The sequence below is a fragment of the Piliocolobus tephrosceles genome, chromosome 4, assembly GCF_002776525.5.
Source record: "Piliocolobus tephrosceles isolate RC106 chromosome 4, ASM277652v3, whole genome shotgun sequence".
Lineage (NCBI taxonomy): Eukaryota > Metazoa > Chordata > Mammalia > Primates > Cercopithecidae > Piliocolobus > Piliocolobus tephrosceles.
The window spans coordinates 63609821-63625179 of record NC_045437.1 but is presented as its reverse complement, the minus strand read 5'-3'; the positions used below and the strand labels follow the sequence as shown (position 1 = coordinate 63625179).

Sequence of the window (15359 nt, the reverse complement as noted above, 5' to 3'; positions counted from 1 at the left end):
GCTAATTTAATTGAATAGCTGGGGGGAAGCCAGACTTCCAAAGCTAAACTTTTATTTCAAAAACTTATTCCTAATAAGCATGCAAAGTACAGATACTTAGATCAGAATGGCTATGCCTCTTTTTGGAGAATGCCTCTTTCTAGCCCAGTGGCTGGCAATTCTGGTCAAATTGCATGTTAATTGCCACATAATGGTTAGCTAACCAATCGTGGAGGAAAATTTTAAGCTGTCGTTTCTGTAATCCATTGGTTTGCATTTGGGCATTATAAACTAAACATGAATGTAGTCAAAACAATTAAGGTTGAAATTTTGAAAATAATATGTCCCATTCCATATTCCATGTCACTCTGCAGAGGAAACAATTTTATTGTCATAGGGCCATGCACATCTAATTTTGAAAATATAACCTGCAAAATATCCTAAGTGTGAAAAAATCACTCTATTCTTTGAGAATGGGATTATTCTACCCTAAAGGCCAGATGTCTTTTGTACTACTCAGATTTTACTAGTTCAATGCTTTACTCAAGTCGACCTTCTTTCACAAAGCTTTCCTTGATTACTATAGTTCACATTGATCCCTCCCTTCCCTGAATTTCTTTCTCATGGTAAGAACCAAGTATTTTGTCATCCAAATACTATGTATCTACAATGCTGTGAATTGTTTCCCATTTGAGTATTGAATTTCATCACATCTAGCACATCCAACTCAGTGATTGATAAGTGGCAGTTGCCCAACCTTTGCTTGAGTACACAGAAAACAAGAACACCATGGAAATCCTGGGTAATAAACATAAGAACCTCTGACTGTTCCATGCTTTGTGCTCATATTGCTTTACTGCATTCTCTTGTCTTGAGTAGTGTCAGGAGTGTGGCTCAACTGGACAGAGAGTGCTGAACTGCCAGGTGTTGTTGGAATACTGGATTAAAGGACAATCAAAATGAAAGTGACAGTCCAGCTTTTCATCAGTTATTGCAATAGTATAAACAAGAGTCTAAACCAGAGAAAGCACCTGCTGCATTCCATTCCTCTCACAGTCCCCATGGAATGGCCCAGTAGTTGAAAGTCAAGTAGACCAGCACAGAGAGAGGAGTCATCTCACTGTCTGAGAGCTCCAAACAAAAGGCTTGGGCAGTTTTATAGGCCCAAGGCCTAGCAGGAGGCAGAGGGAAGGGTTAGGAGTGCAAAAGTACTAAGCACTGAGTCAGCGGGGAGCAAATGGTCTTTGAGTTTTCCCAATAAGGATACCTCTAAATGGAGGCAGCTGAGCCAGGAATGCAGCTACATGTAAGGTCATGGTGGGCCAGGGAACTGTAATGACTTCCAGAGACTGCAGTGCACTGGCAGTGCCACAAAGTCTGATGTGGAGAGAACAACTTTCACCTGTGAGGCCTGTCAGATAAAGTGTTTGTAATTGCCTATGATCAGGCCTGAAAAATCACACAGGTTTTTTTTTTTTTTTGCCAGGAACTAGACTCCTCAAGTAGGAAATCACTTCTACTGTCAAGGCCCAAAACTACTCTCATCTATTCTAGGAGGCACATTTTCTCACATTTTAACACCTCTGAAAGCAGGATGCATTTTACAATTGATGTCCTACAATTGTAGTGTCAGGTAACAGTTTATGATCTAGTTCTATGAAAAGCTTCTTTTGACACTTGTGTAAAGTCAAGAAAGCACCGGCATCAAAAAGTCTTACAGAATACTGATGAGATACAGTATTCTTTTTCATCATAAACAGTGTTTACATCACATCTAGAGTTTGGCAGTTTATGTCTTTGGCATCTCCATTTTAGGCCTTCCTAACATGTTCCAGTGAGCTTCCCAAGACTATTCTTTCTCTGCCAGCTGAGAAGAATACAGTTTCTTTTCTATTTTTCTTTGACCAAAGGCCCTTGTTCTGTAAAGGTCAACATAGTCTAAAAAAAAACCTATCAGATCATATATCCTTTTTTTCCCTTACTGATGCTTACCTTTTCCAGGGATTGTTGGAATCTTAAATCATGCCAAGCCTTTCTGGGAATGGCTTGAAGAATTTCGAGAAATAAGTGACATGACTAAAAATGAAATTTCACTCATTTGGCTAGCTGATGGGTCTAAAGTGGAAGGAGTTGGGAAGACACTTCACACATGCAGTGGGTCATTTCACTTGACTTTGTTGGGACTGCTGTGAACTGTCATAAACTCTGCCAGGGCAGAACAAATGAATTAAACTGTGGAATGTTCTGTGGACTTCAGCATCCAATTGGAACCATTTTCCCCAAATCCAGCTGTTAAACCTGTCTAGGATTAAGGACTGGGGATGAGATTCTGATGACATTCCAGTGGTGAACATCTGCACTGTTATTTGTCTTTAATGCAATTTGGGAACCAAATTCAAATGGTAGATAGGACTAGGGAACCAAAGGATCCTCAGGGACCACGTAAAACATGTGGCAAGCAAAAGCCCTTTTATAGAAAAAAGATTTGGAGACAAAATTTTGGGATAGTGGTCCTGCCAGCTCTGTCTGCCAATGACTGAACAAAAGGCTCAGGCACTGGACTCCCTGAAATGGACTCTACCTTCCTTCTTTTGTGTGACCCTGCTTTACCTTTTCCATGGATTTCTCCCTTCTAACACTCTCCTTAACCTTGAGTTATTCTGATGTCCCCCTCGCTCAAGAATAACTGGCTAGACTTTAGATATAGACAGCATGTTTAGATAGATGTATAGTAACACCTTCTGTTCATTTTCTGCCTTCCTGAAATTTTAGTTACCCATCGCTGCATAATAAATTACCCCAAAGCTAAGTGGCAGGAAACTACATGTATTATCTCACCCTTTCTGTGCATTAGGAGCCTGGGCATGACTTAGCTGGGTGTTCTGGTTCTGGATCTCTCACAGGATACAATCAAGGTGTCGGTTAGGATGCAACCATCTCAGGGCTTAACTGGGAAAGGATCTGCTTCCAAGCTCACTTGGGGTTGTTGGCAAGGTTCAGTTCCTTTGGGTTGTTGGACTAAAGGTCTCAGTTTCTTATGAGCTGTTGACCAAGGGCTGCCCTGAGTTCCTTACCATAAGTGCCTCTCCCTAGTGCAGTTTACAGCAAGATAGCTGACTTCAGCAGAGCAGGCAAGTGAGAGGGCTGGAGGGAGGGTGAGAAAGACAGAAGTTCCAGTGTCCTAACCTGATCTCAGAAGTGACATTCCGTTACTTTTGCTGTAGTCTGTTAGAAATGACTCACTCACTAGTTTCAAACTACACTCAAGAGAGCACTATATGAGAGTGCGAACTGGGAGACATTTTAGAAGCTGTCTACCATAGAATGCAAATTATTGCGTGAGTGATGTACCATTTAGAACAAGGGTGTGGGTGTGAATCCTATTCTACATGTCTTGAATGTTATAATGTCACAGTGTTAAAAATTCAACTTGAATCTGACAGTCCCCATCCTACTGGAATAGCTGGAAGTTTGATCGCAGTCAGTGGGGAACCCCTCACCTTGTCACACACATTCATGCTTGTGCTGAGGTTCCAGGGTCATGAGCACCACCAAAGCCCTGGGGAAACTCCTCAGTTATCAATTACATGTCCACACTGCTTACTTCTAAGTTAGTTGTGGTGCTCTCAGCCTCCACAGGCAGTGCTTTTGGGGTCAGTAGCCTTGCTGCTGCTGTGCCGTCCTGGGGCAGGGAGTCTTTGTCAAGGCTGAGAGCTCCTGTTCCCAAGACCTGGCCACCCTCAGTGTACCCTGTAGTCACCCTCTTTGGAGCATGACTACTGAGAGGAACACAGGCCACCAAACTATATGTGTACATGATCTGGCTTTTGTTGTTAGTGTGGAAGTGACATATATTCTCTTGTAGTTTTCTACATTCTGAGCCAAAGTCTGAATTCAACGTTCTATGACCTAGAATAAGCAAGACATTTTCCACAAATACAACTATAAGTAATCTTCAAGGTAAAGGCTATATTACAAAAGCAGAACACAAAACGTCCTCATTGTAGTTAATGTAGAGTCTTATAAAATTGTTTCTCACAAAACAGCAACAACAACAATACACACACACACACACACACACACACATAATGATAACAAAATGAAGAGTACACATAATCTTCCAAGAAAGAAAGCTTCATCCCAACTTGGTTAATGGGATGTTTATATTCTTAGTGTCTTCAGGATACCTTCTGTGTGCATATCTTTTTTTTTTTAGTTTATCCATATATCAAGATGTAAGGGCCACCTGTGTTAACTGTCTTTTGATTTTTTCAAAATTCTTTGATAAATTGCAATGTAAGTCCTGTGCTCTCTGGCTTTAGTTCTACTTGGCCAAGGCTGATTTGCATTCATGGACTATAATAAGCACACCAATAATAGTGCAGGCTGTGTTTGGATCTGGTGGTTCCCTACCACCTAGACCTTGATTTATTTTTATCTGCTCCTTTGGACTCTTAGGATAAATACAGAGTGCATGTATGTTTCAAATCAGCTCTCATGTTCCACCTTATGACAGGCTTTACTTTGTAACAAATTAAGTCACTCTTCCCTTTTGCCTTACATATTCTGCAGACTTCCAAGGAATGAAGGCCGGGCGCGGTGGCTCAAGCCTGTAATCCCAGCACTTTGGGAGGCCGAGACGGGCGGATCACAAGGTCAGGAGATCGAGACCATCCTGGCTAATATGGTGAAACCCTGTCTCTACTAAAAAGTACAAAAAACTAGCCGGGCGAGGTGGTGGGCGCCTGTAGTCCCAGCTCCTCGGGAGGCTGAGGCAGGAGAATGGCGGGAACCCGGGAGGCGGAGCTTACAGTGAGCCGAGATCCGGCCACTACACTCCAGCCTGGGCGACAGAGCGAGACTCCGTCTAAAAAAAAAAAAAAAGAAAAAAAAAAAAAGAAAAGAAAAGATTGCAGTTACCTGGGGCCGGGCGCGGTGGCTCACGCCTATAATCCCAGCACTTTGGGAGGCCGAGGTGGGCGGATCACGAGGTCAGGAGATCCAGACCATCCTGGCTAACATGGTGAAACCCTGTCTCTACTAAAAATACAAAAAATTAGCCGAGCGTAGTGCCAGGCGCCTGTAGTCCCAGCTACTCAGAAGGCAGAGGCAGGAGAATGGCATGAACCCAGGAGGCAGAGCTTGCAGTGAGCCCAGATTGCGCCACTGTCCTCCAGCCTGGGTGACAGAGTGAGACTCCGTCTAAAAAGAAAAAAAAAAAAAAAAGATTGCAGTTACCATTGTGGGATTGATATGGTTTGGTTTGGCTGTGTGTCCCCACCCAAATCTCATCTCGAATTGTAATCCCCACATGTTGGAGGAGGGGCCTGGCGGGAGATGATTGGAAAAGGGGGGGGGGGGCGGGGGCAGATTTCTCCCCTGCTGTTCTCGTGATAGTGAGTGAGTTCTCATGAAAGCTGATGGTTTTAAAGTGTGGCACTTCCCCTCCTCCCTCTAGCATGCTCTCTTCTGCTGCCATATAACATATGCCTTGCTTCTCCTTTGCCTTCCACAATAATTATAAGTTTCCTGAGGCCTCCCCAGCCATGTGGAACTGTGAGTCAATTCTTTTCTTTGTAAATTACCCACTCTCAGGTTGTATCTTGTAGCAATGTGAAAACAGACCAATACAGAGATGTATCCCTTGTCCCAGCTTTGGGGCAGATCCGTGTCAGAGGCAGTGGTTAGTCTCAGGGACAAAACCCCTTTCTGGTAAGAGTTTTGATTTTTATAAACCTTGGCTTTGATTCTGTCATCCTTTCCTAAAAAGGTAGGTAGGTGGCTTCTGCGCTCTGTGATGTTCAGGGAAATGGATGCTTTGATTCTCATGTGGTGGTGATATAGTTTGGATATTTGTCCCTGCCCAAATATCATTTTGAAATTTAAACTCCAGTGTTGGAGGTGGAGGCAGGGCCTGGTAGGAGGTGTTTGGGTCATGGGGGTGGATCCCTCATGGCTTTGTGCTGTCTTCCTAATAGTGAGTTATCATGAGACCTGGTTGCTTAAGTGTGGCACCTCCCCCTCACTATCCATCTCTCTTGCTCCTCCTTCACCATGTGATGTGCCTGCTTTCCCTTTGTCTTCTGCCATGATTGGGAGCCTCCTGAGGGCTACCCAGAAGCAAATGCTGCTATACTTCCTGTACAGCCTGCAGAACCATAAGCCAGTCAAACCTCTTTTCTTTACCCAGCCTCGGGCCTTTCTTTATAGTAATGCAAGAATGGACTAACACATGTGACAAAGCCTGACACTGCCCTGAGGCAGCCCTACTGGCAGAACTCTCATCACAGTTACCAAGCCTTTCCAAATACTTAGCTCAGTGCCCACTGAGGAGCCTACCTGCACCACATCAGTACCATTGTAAGCATGATTCATTCCATGTTCATTCAGTGAGGGAGTGTCACAAGAAGATGAATTTCAAGAACTATTTGAAGAAAGAGAAAGAGAATGGTGAGTTCTTCTTCTAGGGTACCATTTGGAAAATGGCTATTCCCAGTGAATTATCCTTTGCAAATAGCATTTTGATGCTGTTGTTCCTTTCTTTGAGGTTCCTAATGGTTCCTAATTTTCATCTGATTTATGAGACCCAGTTATCCAGCATATGAGCTATGGAAGGGCCTTTCCAGCATAGCTCACAATAAGCTTACTGCTCTAGCTTGGCAAAAACACTCCTCTGCTCCTCAAACATTCCTTCTCCACTGTGCTCTGGGATGTAGCACCTGTCAGTCCTTTACTCAGAATGCTTTCACTCTGTGGAGCCACATGTTTTTCCTCCTCTGAAATTCTGTTCGAGGCCCATCATTCTAGGAAGGCTTCCCTACTGGCTCACTTAGATTTGATGGTGAGTATGTATCACATTCTGCTAAGACTGTGAGCCTTTCATGAGAAGGGACTGTGTGGCACTAGTATGTTAATATGTGGGTGCCCAATAAATGGTAGCTGGCTGGTTGTGCCAGGATCCCCTTGGTGCTTATGCTACATTCCACTCACTGCTGTGGGCTTAGCTTCCATCCTTTGTGCCAGGAAAGAAAGCCATGGGAGAGATAGGATGTGACCAGAGGTGAAAGCCCAGGAATCACAGAAAATATGTCTGACAATAGAGACAAAGTAATGCAAACTGCAATGATGAATTTTAGTTATGGTTGCCATGTGTATTTGGGAAAGGAATTAGATGATTCTGATTAGCACCCCTCATTAAGAACCAGACCTGGCTGGGCGCGGTGGCTCATGCCTGTAATCCCAGCACTTTGGGAGGCCGAGGCGCGCGGATCACGAGGTCAGGAGATCAAGACTCATCCTGGCTAACACGGTGAAACCCCATCTCTACTAAAAATACAAAAAAATTAGCTGGGCATGGTGGCGGGCACCTCTAGTCCCAGGTAGTCCCAGCTACTCGGGAGGCTGCGGCAGGAGAATGGCATGAACCTGGGAGGCAGAGCTTGCAGTGAGCTGAGATCGTACCACTGCACTCCAGCCTGGGCGACATAGCGAGACTCCATCTCAAAAAAAAAAAAAAAAAAAGAAAGAAACAGACCTGTGGACAGGACTGGCTATTTACGTATATACGTTGTGGAGCTTAGTGCAGAATGAAAATATGGGGCTTGGGCTCAGAAAGTTAAGAATTTCAAGACAGCAATAGTGAGGCATTAAACCAAATTCAGGGACCTTCTCATTGTAAGGCCCCGAGTGACACAACTGTGCAGCTTGCGTGTCTTGTCTATAAAAGATTAACAAATAAGAGACAAAAGTTGAATGTGACTCACCGAAAATAAAGATTTATTTAAAATCAAAACCAAAAAAGCCTATTACATTCCCAATACAAATTACAGAGTCATGTTAGACTAAATCTTCTTGGTCTCATGGGATACACAGAGAACTGACTCTATCTTCAATAAGTCAGAGATTTTCAGCTAGAGAAAGTCACCTGCTATGTGCTATCTCTGAGAGTGGGAGTGAGTCAGACTTTTATGTTGATAAGAAGAGTGGGCCGGGCGTGGTGGCTCACGCTTATAATCCCAGCACTTTGGGAGGCCAAGGCAGGGGGGATCCAACGTGGAGAAAACCCATCTCTATGAAAAATACAAAATTAGCTGGGCATGGTGGCACGTGCCTGTATTCCCAGCTACTCGGGAGGCCGAGGCAGGGGAATCGCTTGACCATGAAGGCAGAGGTTGCAGTGGGCTGAGATCACACCATTGCACTCTAGCCTGGGCAACAAGAGTGAAACACCGTCTCAAAAAAAAAAAAAAAAAAAAAAGAGTGAATTTTTTATGTTGAGAAACATGGCTCTAGAAGAGATACAAATTTGGATATGAAAGATTGTTGTGAGATTTGCAAGAGACAGTCTGTCTATACCTTCATTCAACAAATAGTCATGGCCTAATACATTGCCAAATGCCAAGCTGCATGGCCAACTTCCTCTTGTATTGTGGAAATTTCCTGTGCTTGCTTTACTTTGAGGCTTTTGGGACATAGCGTGTTTATCAATGCCTGTGAATGGGAAGGGGCAGGAGCAGGATTGGGCAGAGGGAGAACTCTGAATTTCTGCATTTCTTTTTTATTTGTTTGTTCTTGTAGAGACAGGGTCTCACTCTTTTGCCCAGACTGGAGTGCAGTGGCACAATCATAGCCTCAAACCCCTGGTCTCAAGTGATCCTTCCTCCTCAGCCTACTGAGTAGCTGGGGCTACAGATACATGCCACCAGTATCAGCTAATTTTTGTTTTGTTTTGTTTTGTTTGAGACAGAGTCTCACTCTGTCACCCAGACTGGAGTGCAGTGGTGTGATCTTCGCTCATTGCAACCTCCACCTCCCAGGTTCAAGCAATTCTTGTGCCTGAGCCTCCTGAGTAGCTGGGATTACAGGCGTGTGCCACCATGCCCAGCTAATTTTTGTATTTTTAGTAGAGACAAGTTTTCACCATGTTAACCAAGCTGGTCTCGAACTCCTGACTTCAAGTGATCTGCCTGCCTCGGCCTCCCAAAGTTCTGGGATTACAGGCGTGAGCCACTGCACCTGGCCCAATTTTTTATTTAATTTTTTAATTTTTTGGTAGAGATGGGGGTCTCACCATGCTGCCAGGGTGATCTGAAACTCTTGGCACTAAGCAATACTCTCACCTCAGCCTCCCAAAGTGCTGGGATTAAAGGCATGAGTCACCACGTCTGGCCAGAATCTGCATTTCTACACAAGTTTCCAGTTAATGCCATTGTGACTGATCATGGCCACAGTTTGAATAGCAAAGTTCTGTAGCAAACTGACTGGTTTTCAGCTGATAATACAACAATTAAGGAAGAAATGAACAACTGCTGACTGTATCTATGGATTCTTCATGGTTTCTTTTTTAATTATAATGATGTGGAAAAACTATTTGTGAGCTACAAATAGTTTTTATGTGATGAATTATGTGATGAAAATGCAAATAACACTTTCTCTTCATGGTCTTAAAGAAATGTTTTTGAAGATTAATGAGGTGAATGCTCGAAAGGCGGTAGAGTTTCCAGAAAGCATGGTACTGCTTTAGTGCTTGGCATGAATATGTAGTGGAGTCCACATGTGAGTATTTCCTTGGAAAGTTGTTACGTGATTCTATTATATTTCAGAAAATGAGACTTCAGAAACTGCATTTTAAAGTTTCTTATTCACATCACTGTTCTTAGGGACATGAACTTGTGTGCACAGAGGTTTGGGCATTTTATTGCAGCTTTCCCTGTTGAGTTAGTGTAACCATAACCATATTCTGTGATTAGCTTATTAAGCTCCCAAGCCCTGGGAATGGGATTGTTCCTTCTTGAAGGTATAGAGTTGGAGGTGAGCACTGCAAAAGGCATAACTATACAGTCTAGAGGTTTATTTTTTGAAAACAAACCAGAATTTAGTAATCTGAAAGAGTGTTATCCATCAGGGTGTCTGCTTATAAGACCACAAATGTATTTCAGGGATATTGCAGTTGCTCAACATTCAGTAATCCCATCTGCCCTTTTGGATATCCACGTCAACTGGCCTTTCTCAGCCAGGGCTCTGTGCAAGAATTAAGCCTGATTCCCTAAAGGTATCCATAGTATATAGTACATACTGTATGTGATAGGAATTAACTTCTTTTCTGTGCATTTACATTAGTACTAATTATGTTCCATTCTTCGTAAAATAGAATAGTCACTCAAATTCTTTTCTGTGTTTTGTGGTTCAGATGAGGAACCTGGATGGAAAGGCTGCCAGTGATTCTTATCATTTTCATAGAGCTATAATTATTAATTGGCAGATTGCTGTGTAATTAGTTCCTGCTATAATTATTAATTACAATAATTTAATAATTATTAAATTGAAGGAAGAGGGAGGGAGTCAGAAGTTTAAAGAAATAGTAGCATATTTGCAAACTCCATTTGAGGTGGGCCAGGAAAACAGTCTTTGACTTAACACCAAAAAGGAGCATAGTACAGCCAAAGATTTTCAGAGGCGGAGTAGGGGAGGAGAGAGGTAGAGGCAAGTCTGGAGTAAAGATCTCAAGCAGCGCTGTCCAGTCAAAATACAATGTGAGCCCGAGAGTGGTGACTCACGCCTGTAATCCCAGCACTTTGGGAGGCTGAGGCTGGTGGATCATGTGAGGTCAGGAGTTCAAGATCAGTCTGGCCAACATGGTGAAACCCTGTCTCTACTAAAAATACAAAAATTAGCCAGGGGTGGTGGTGCATACCTGTAATCCCAGCTACTCGGGAGGCTGAGGCAGGAAAATTGCTTGAACCTAGGAGGTGGAGGTTGCAGTGAGCCAAGATCACACCACTACACTCCAGCTAGGGTAACAGAGCAAGACTCCTTATCAAAATAATAATAATAATAATAATAATAATAATAAAATACAATGTGAGCCTCATTTAAAAAAAAAAGATAAAATTAACTATAATAATATATATCATTTAACCCAAAGTGTTATTTTTAAATTATGATCAATATAATTATTTTTAATGAGAATTTTACATTCTTTTTTTGTATTCCTCTTCAAAACCTTGTATGTATTGGATTTCCAGCATGTCTCAGATTGGAATTGTCACACTTCAGTTGCTCAGTAGTCACCTATAGCTAGCGCTACTGCATTGGACAGCACACCTCTAGATGCCATATCACTTACAAAGATTATGTACTTTATAATTAAATAGTAAAGTTGTATTTTCCAAAATGTCACAAAATATAAATATGCTAAAAGTAAAAATAAGTCATTTGTAGATTTTCTTTTTTTTCCTCTCTCTCTCTTCCATCTTTCCTTCTCCCTCCATTCCTTCTGTCTAAGCCTTGGGGCACTCTAACATAGAGAGGTCAGGGAGAACAGGAGGCCTAGGTAAAGGGACCAAAAAAATACCAGTGAGGCAGGAGGAGAACCAGGAGAGTGTGGTGCTCCAGAAGCCACGGTATCCTGGAACCAGCTTATATCAGCTCATGAGGGCTGATTGGTAAATTTTCTGAAATGTAGTGAACAGCTTGAAGTATGTCATTAATAAAAATTATATAACTTAATTAAATAAATTGTACTTTTAAAAAGTAGTACTCAAAACTCATTTCTTCTTAATTTTTTTAAAAGAGGATTTATTTGACAAATTTTACTTAACACAGTATACGTAAAAGGAAATCACAATACAATGAAAGATTTAAATCAAGGCCTCAGAATTTCATACAAACATCAAGACCAAAATCCTAAAGTATTGGTATTGCGTCTCAAATTTTTCCCATTAACTTAAAAAAAAATCCTAAATTTACATGCCTTACAGGTTATTAAATAAAACTAGAATCAACAAAGATGCCAAAATGTTTCACTTTAATTGTAGACATACACACACACACACACACACAAAACCAGGTCTTTCAGCATGCATCTACACAGTGTACAATGTAGCAAAGGGCAACAGTGAACATAATTCAACTCCTTTTACCTCAATACACTTTCTGCTTAAGAACATCCTATAATATAACTAACCTGAGCAAAGCTGGAACTTGTTTAACAGTTATAGTTTACTCAACTTCACTGTTACATCCTAGATGAGTATTGTGTTAAAAAATACTGAGCCTTAAGTCTTCGTAACAATACTGATTTCCACTTAAGAGAGTAAGCATAAATCATAAGCTTGTATTGCAGAAACTGTTAAACTGAAGTTTTGGGTTTTTCTTTAAAAAAAATTGAGCAAGAGTCGGTGATCATATTCCCCATCCACCACTCATAATGGACATGGTAGACATCCCTCCCATTCCATTCATGCCTATAGATGCACGGCTTCCATTACTTCAGTAGCTGCTGTTCATTGCTCCTTGGCTGCCTATGCAATGTCTGATTGAAAATCACATAAGTTTTCCTGTAAAACTTGGTCATATCCACTCATGCTGCTGTGGCCACCATAGCCACCTCCATAACCACCTCTCAGATGCTGGCTGGCTGGGCCACCATAACTGGACTGGATTGACAAGCCCATGCCCCCCATCATTTGGCTACCGTAAGCACCACTGCTGGCTCCTGCTGTAGAATTCAAGAAGGGTTCTACATAGCTGTGTTGCATATTTGCTTTGTCTTTTGACATAGCTGCCACAGCATCTTCATGAGTTGCAAACTCAACATCTGCTTCACCAGTTACTGTGCCATCAGGACCAGTTTCAATGTGTACCCTCACAGGATTGAGCAGTGAAAAAAAATTACAAATGTCATTCTCAGTAGCTCTGTAAGGTAATCCACACATGTGTACACTACGTCCTGTTGTGCTCTGGAAAGTAGAGCCACCATCCCCATATTTGTGATCAGACATTCCTGAAAAACAATAATTGAGGTCTCTTCCAAATCTATCTGACCGAAATCCATAGCCATAGCCATTATAATTGTCATAGGCTCCATATCCTTCACTATAAGCACCATGCCTCATCTTCTCAAAGCCAGCTCCTCTGCCAATGCTGTTAAACCCTCTGCCAGACCCAGGTCTGTCATGGGACCTGGCCTCTGCATGGCCATAAGCTTTTATGGTGATTGTAGTGAGTTCTAACTTCAGCCCTGATGCTCTTAAAGATTTCAATATACCTGTGCCCTATTATTTCCTTGTGTTTCTTTAGAGAGCCTTTTCAGTTATTTCCTGTGAAGCAGACTGCACGAAGGCCTCCCCTGTACTCCTCCCCTGGAGTCCACCAGCAGTGTTAACCCATTTGGCACGATTTCCAACCCTGAGAAGAACTGAACAATTTCTTCCTTGCTGCATTCAAAGGGAAGTCCTCTAAGCTGTACAAAGCCATCATTGGCCATGTCAACTATTTGGACCAGTATGCTTCAACACCCAATCCATTTCAACGTTGTTTGACTTGAACGCTTCAACAAAACTGTGTCCCATAGTTTCTCTGTCTTTTTTTCAGGGCCAATTTGACTTCATCTTCTGATTCAAGTTCAACAAAAGCCTTGCCACCCAGCCTGCCTTCTCTGGTGTAGATGAAATGAATACCTTGAGCCTCATTTTGGATTTTGCAGTCAGAAAAAAAAAAAAACGCTGCACTTCATCAGCTGAGCAAGACCAGGGCAGGCCATGGACCTTCACCGTAAATCCCTCTCTACCTTCAGTGCGCAACATCATTGTCTCTTACATGGTCTAGTGTCAAAACAGACCAGACACTCGACTTTGGCAGGGCTAAAAAGAAATGGCCCACTTCTTAATTATTTTAGTAGACTTTACTAATATCTATGCTCCTGAGATTATGGCTGTTGCATCTGTGTGGTGGAAATACTACATAATGGTGTGTACTACTGTTCATCTCTTTCCAACTCAGCAGTCACACTGGTAGACTGAAATTGGCCATAGTGGGAGTACTTACATCACAGAAATCAGCAAAGGCAACAAATCGGAGCTTTTGAAAATTTTTCTGGAGAACCTGTTGTTAAACATTTACCAGCACACTACTGCCTGGAAGCCAAGAGAAGATAGAGTGTCAAGGGGAGAGGAGTCAGTTGTGTCAAATGCTGCTAAGATGAGGTTAGTAACATAAGATTTGGGAATTGAACATTGGATTAAGCTCCAAGCTCCATGCTTTTTTAGTCACAGGGACTAAAAAGACAAAATCACCACCTTTGTGGAACTTACATTCTGATGATTGACTTGGAAATTTAATAGCAAATAGAACAGAAAAAAAAAGTCCTGCCTTCATGGATTGGGGTGTAGTAGGCATTTTGAAGGACCTGCTGTTCTTGGAATAGTAAATTTCATTCTCTCCACCTTCTAGGCTTTCTATGTTCTCTGTGTTTAGACTGCCCTTTGCTGTCTTATTCTGCTGGTGTACATCTGTCTACTCATTTCTTTAGGATTCAGCTCAAATGTAGATTCTTTTGGGCAGCTGTCTCTGAACTTTGCAGGCAAAATTAAATGCTTGCCCTGAACATTCCTGTGTTTTTCTTTTCTTTTTTTTTTTTTTTTTGAGACGGAGTCTCGCTCTGTCGCCCAGGCTGCAGTGCAGTGGCCGGATCTCAGCTCACTGCAAGCTCCGCCTCCCGGGTTTAGGCCATTCTCTTGCCTCAGCCTTCCGAGTAGCTGGGACTACAGGCGCCCGCCGCCTCGCCCGGCTAGTTTTTTGTATTTTTTAGTAGAGAGGGGGTTTCACTGTGTTAGCCAGGATGGTCTCGATTTCCTGACCTCGTGATCCGCCCATCTCGGCCTCCCAAAGTGCTGGGGTTACAGGCTTGAGCCACCGCGCCCGGCTTCCTGTGTTTTTCTTATGCCTGTATTTTTCTCACAGCTGTAATGATGGCCCATTTCTACATCTTTCCTTGATGAGCCCACTGACTGATAATGGCTGGGATCTTCATCTTTGTATCTCAGGGCCTGCCACCATCCTTGGCACATAGTTGATGCTATGTCTCTCTACATCTTTAGAGACTGAAGGTATCAATTAATTAATCTGGGATTAAGATATTGAGACCTGATCCAAGGCAGAGGGACCACAAGACCTACTCCATGGGGGGATGTAAATGGTTTTCAGTAGAACTGTGCTTGTTTCTGTGTCTGAACCATTTGATACTCTCTCTTTATCATTCTCTCTCCTGATTTGAAGATCTAATCTGGGGCTTGAAACAATCAATGTGCTATATTATAAAATAAAACTTGCTTGTTTTTCTATTCAGAGACCTTTTATTGCTAAAATTTTCCACCTGTTACCTTTTCTTTCTCAATCAGTTTACACTTTGAATTTATTCATTTGTTTAGCAATTTCCATTTTATTTTCACCTCCTCATGGTTTCTTAAAACTAAGTTACGTCTTAGCATCATGGTTATATCAGGGATCATTTGGTTGCAAGGAACAAAAACATGTTCAGTCTACTTTAATAAGCAGCATTTTACTGCATTGATATAATAGGCAATGTCATGGGCATCCAT

The 15359-nt window shown here is 42.3% G+C and overlaps 1 pseudogene; it reads right to left on the bottom strand.

Moving 5' to 3' along the window:
* Positions 1-12281: 12281 nt before the first annotated feature.
* LOC111541548 lies at positions 12282-13568 on the bottom strand (annotated as a pseudogene).
* Positions 13569-15359: the final 1791 nt, after the last annotated feature.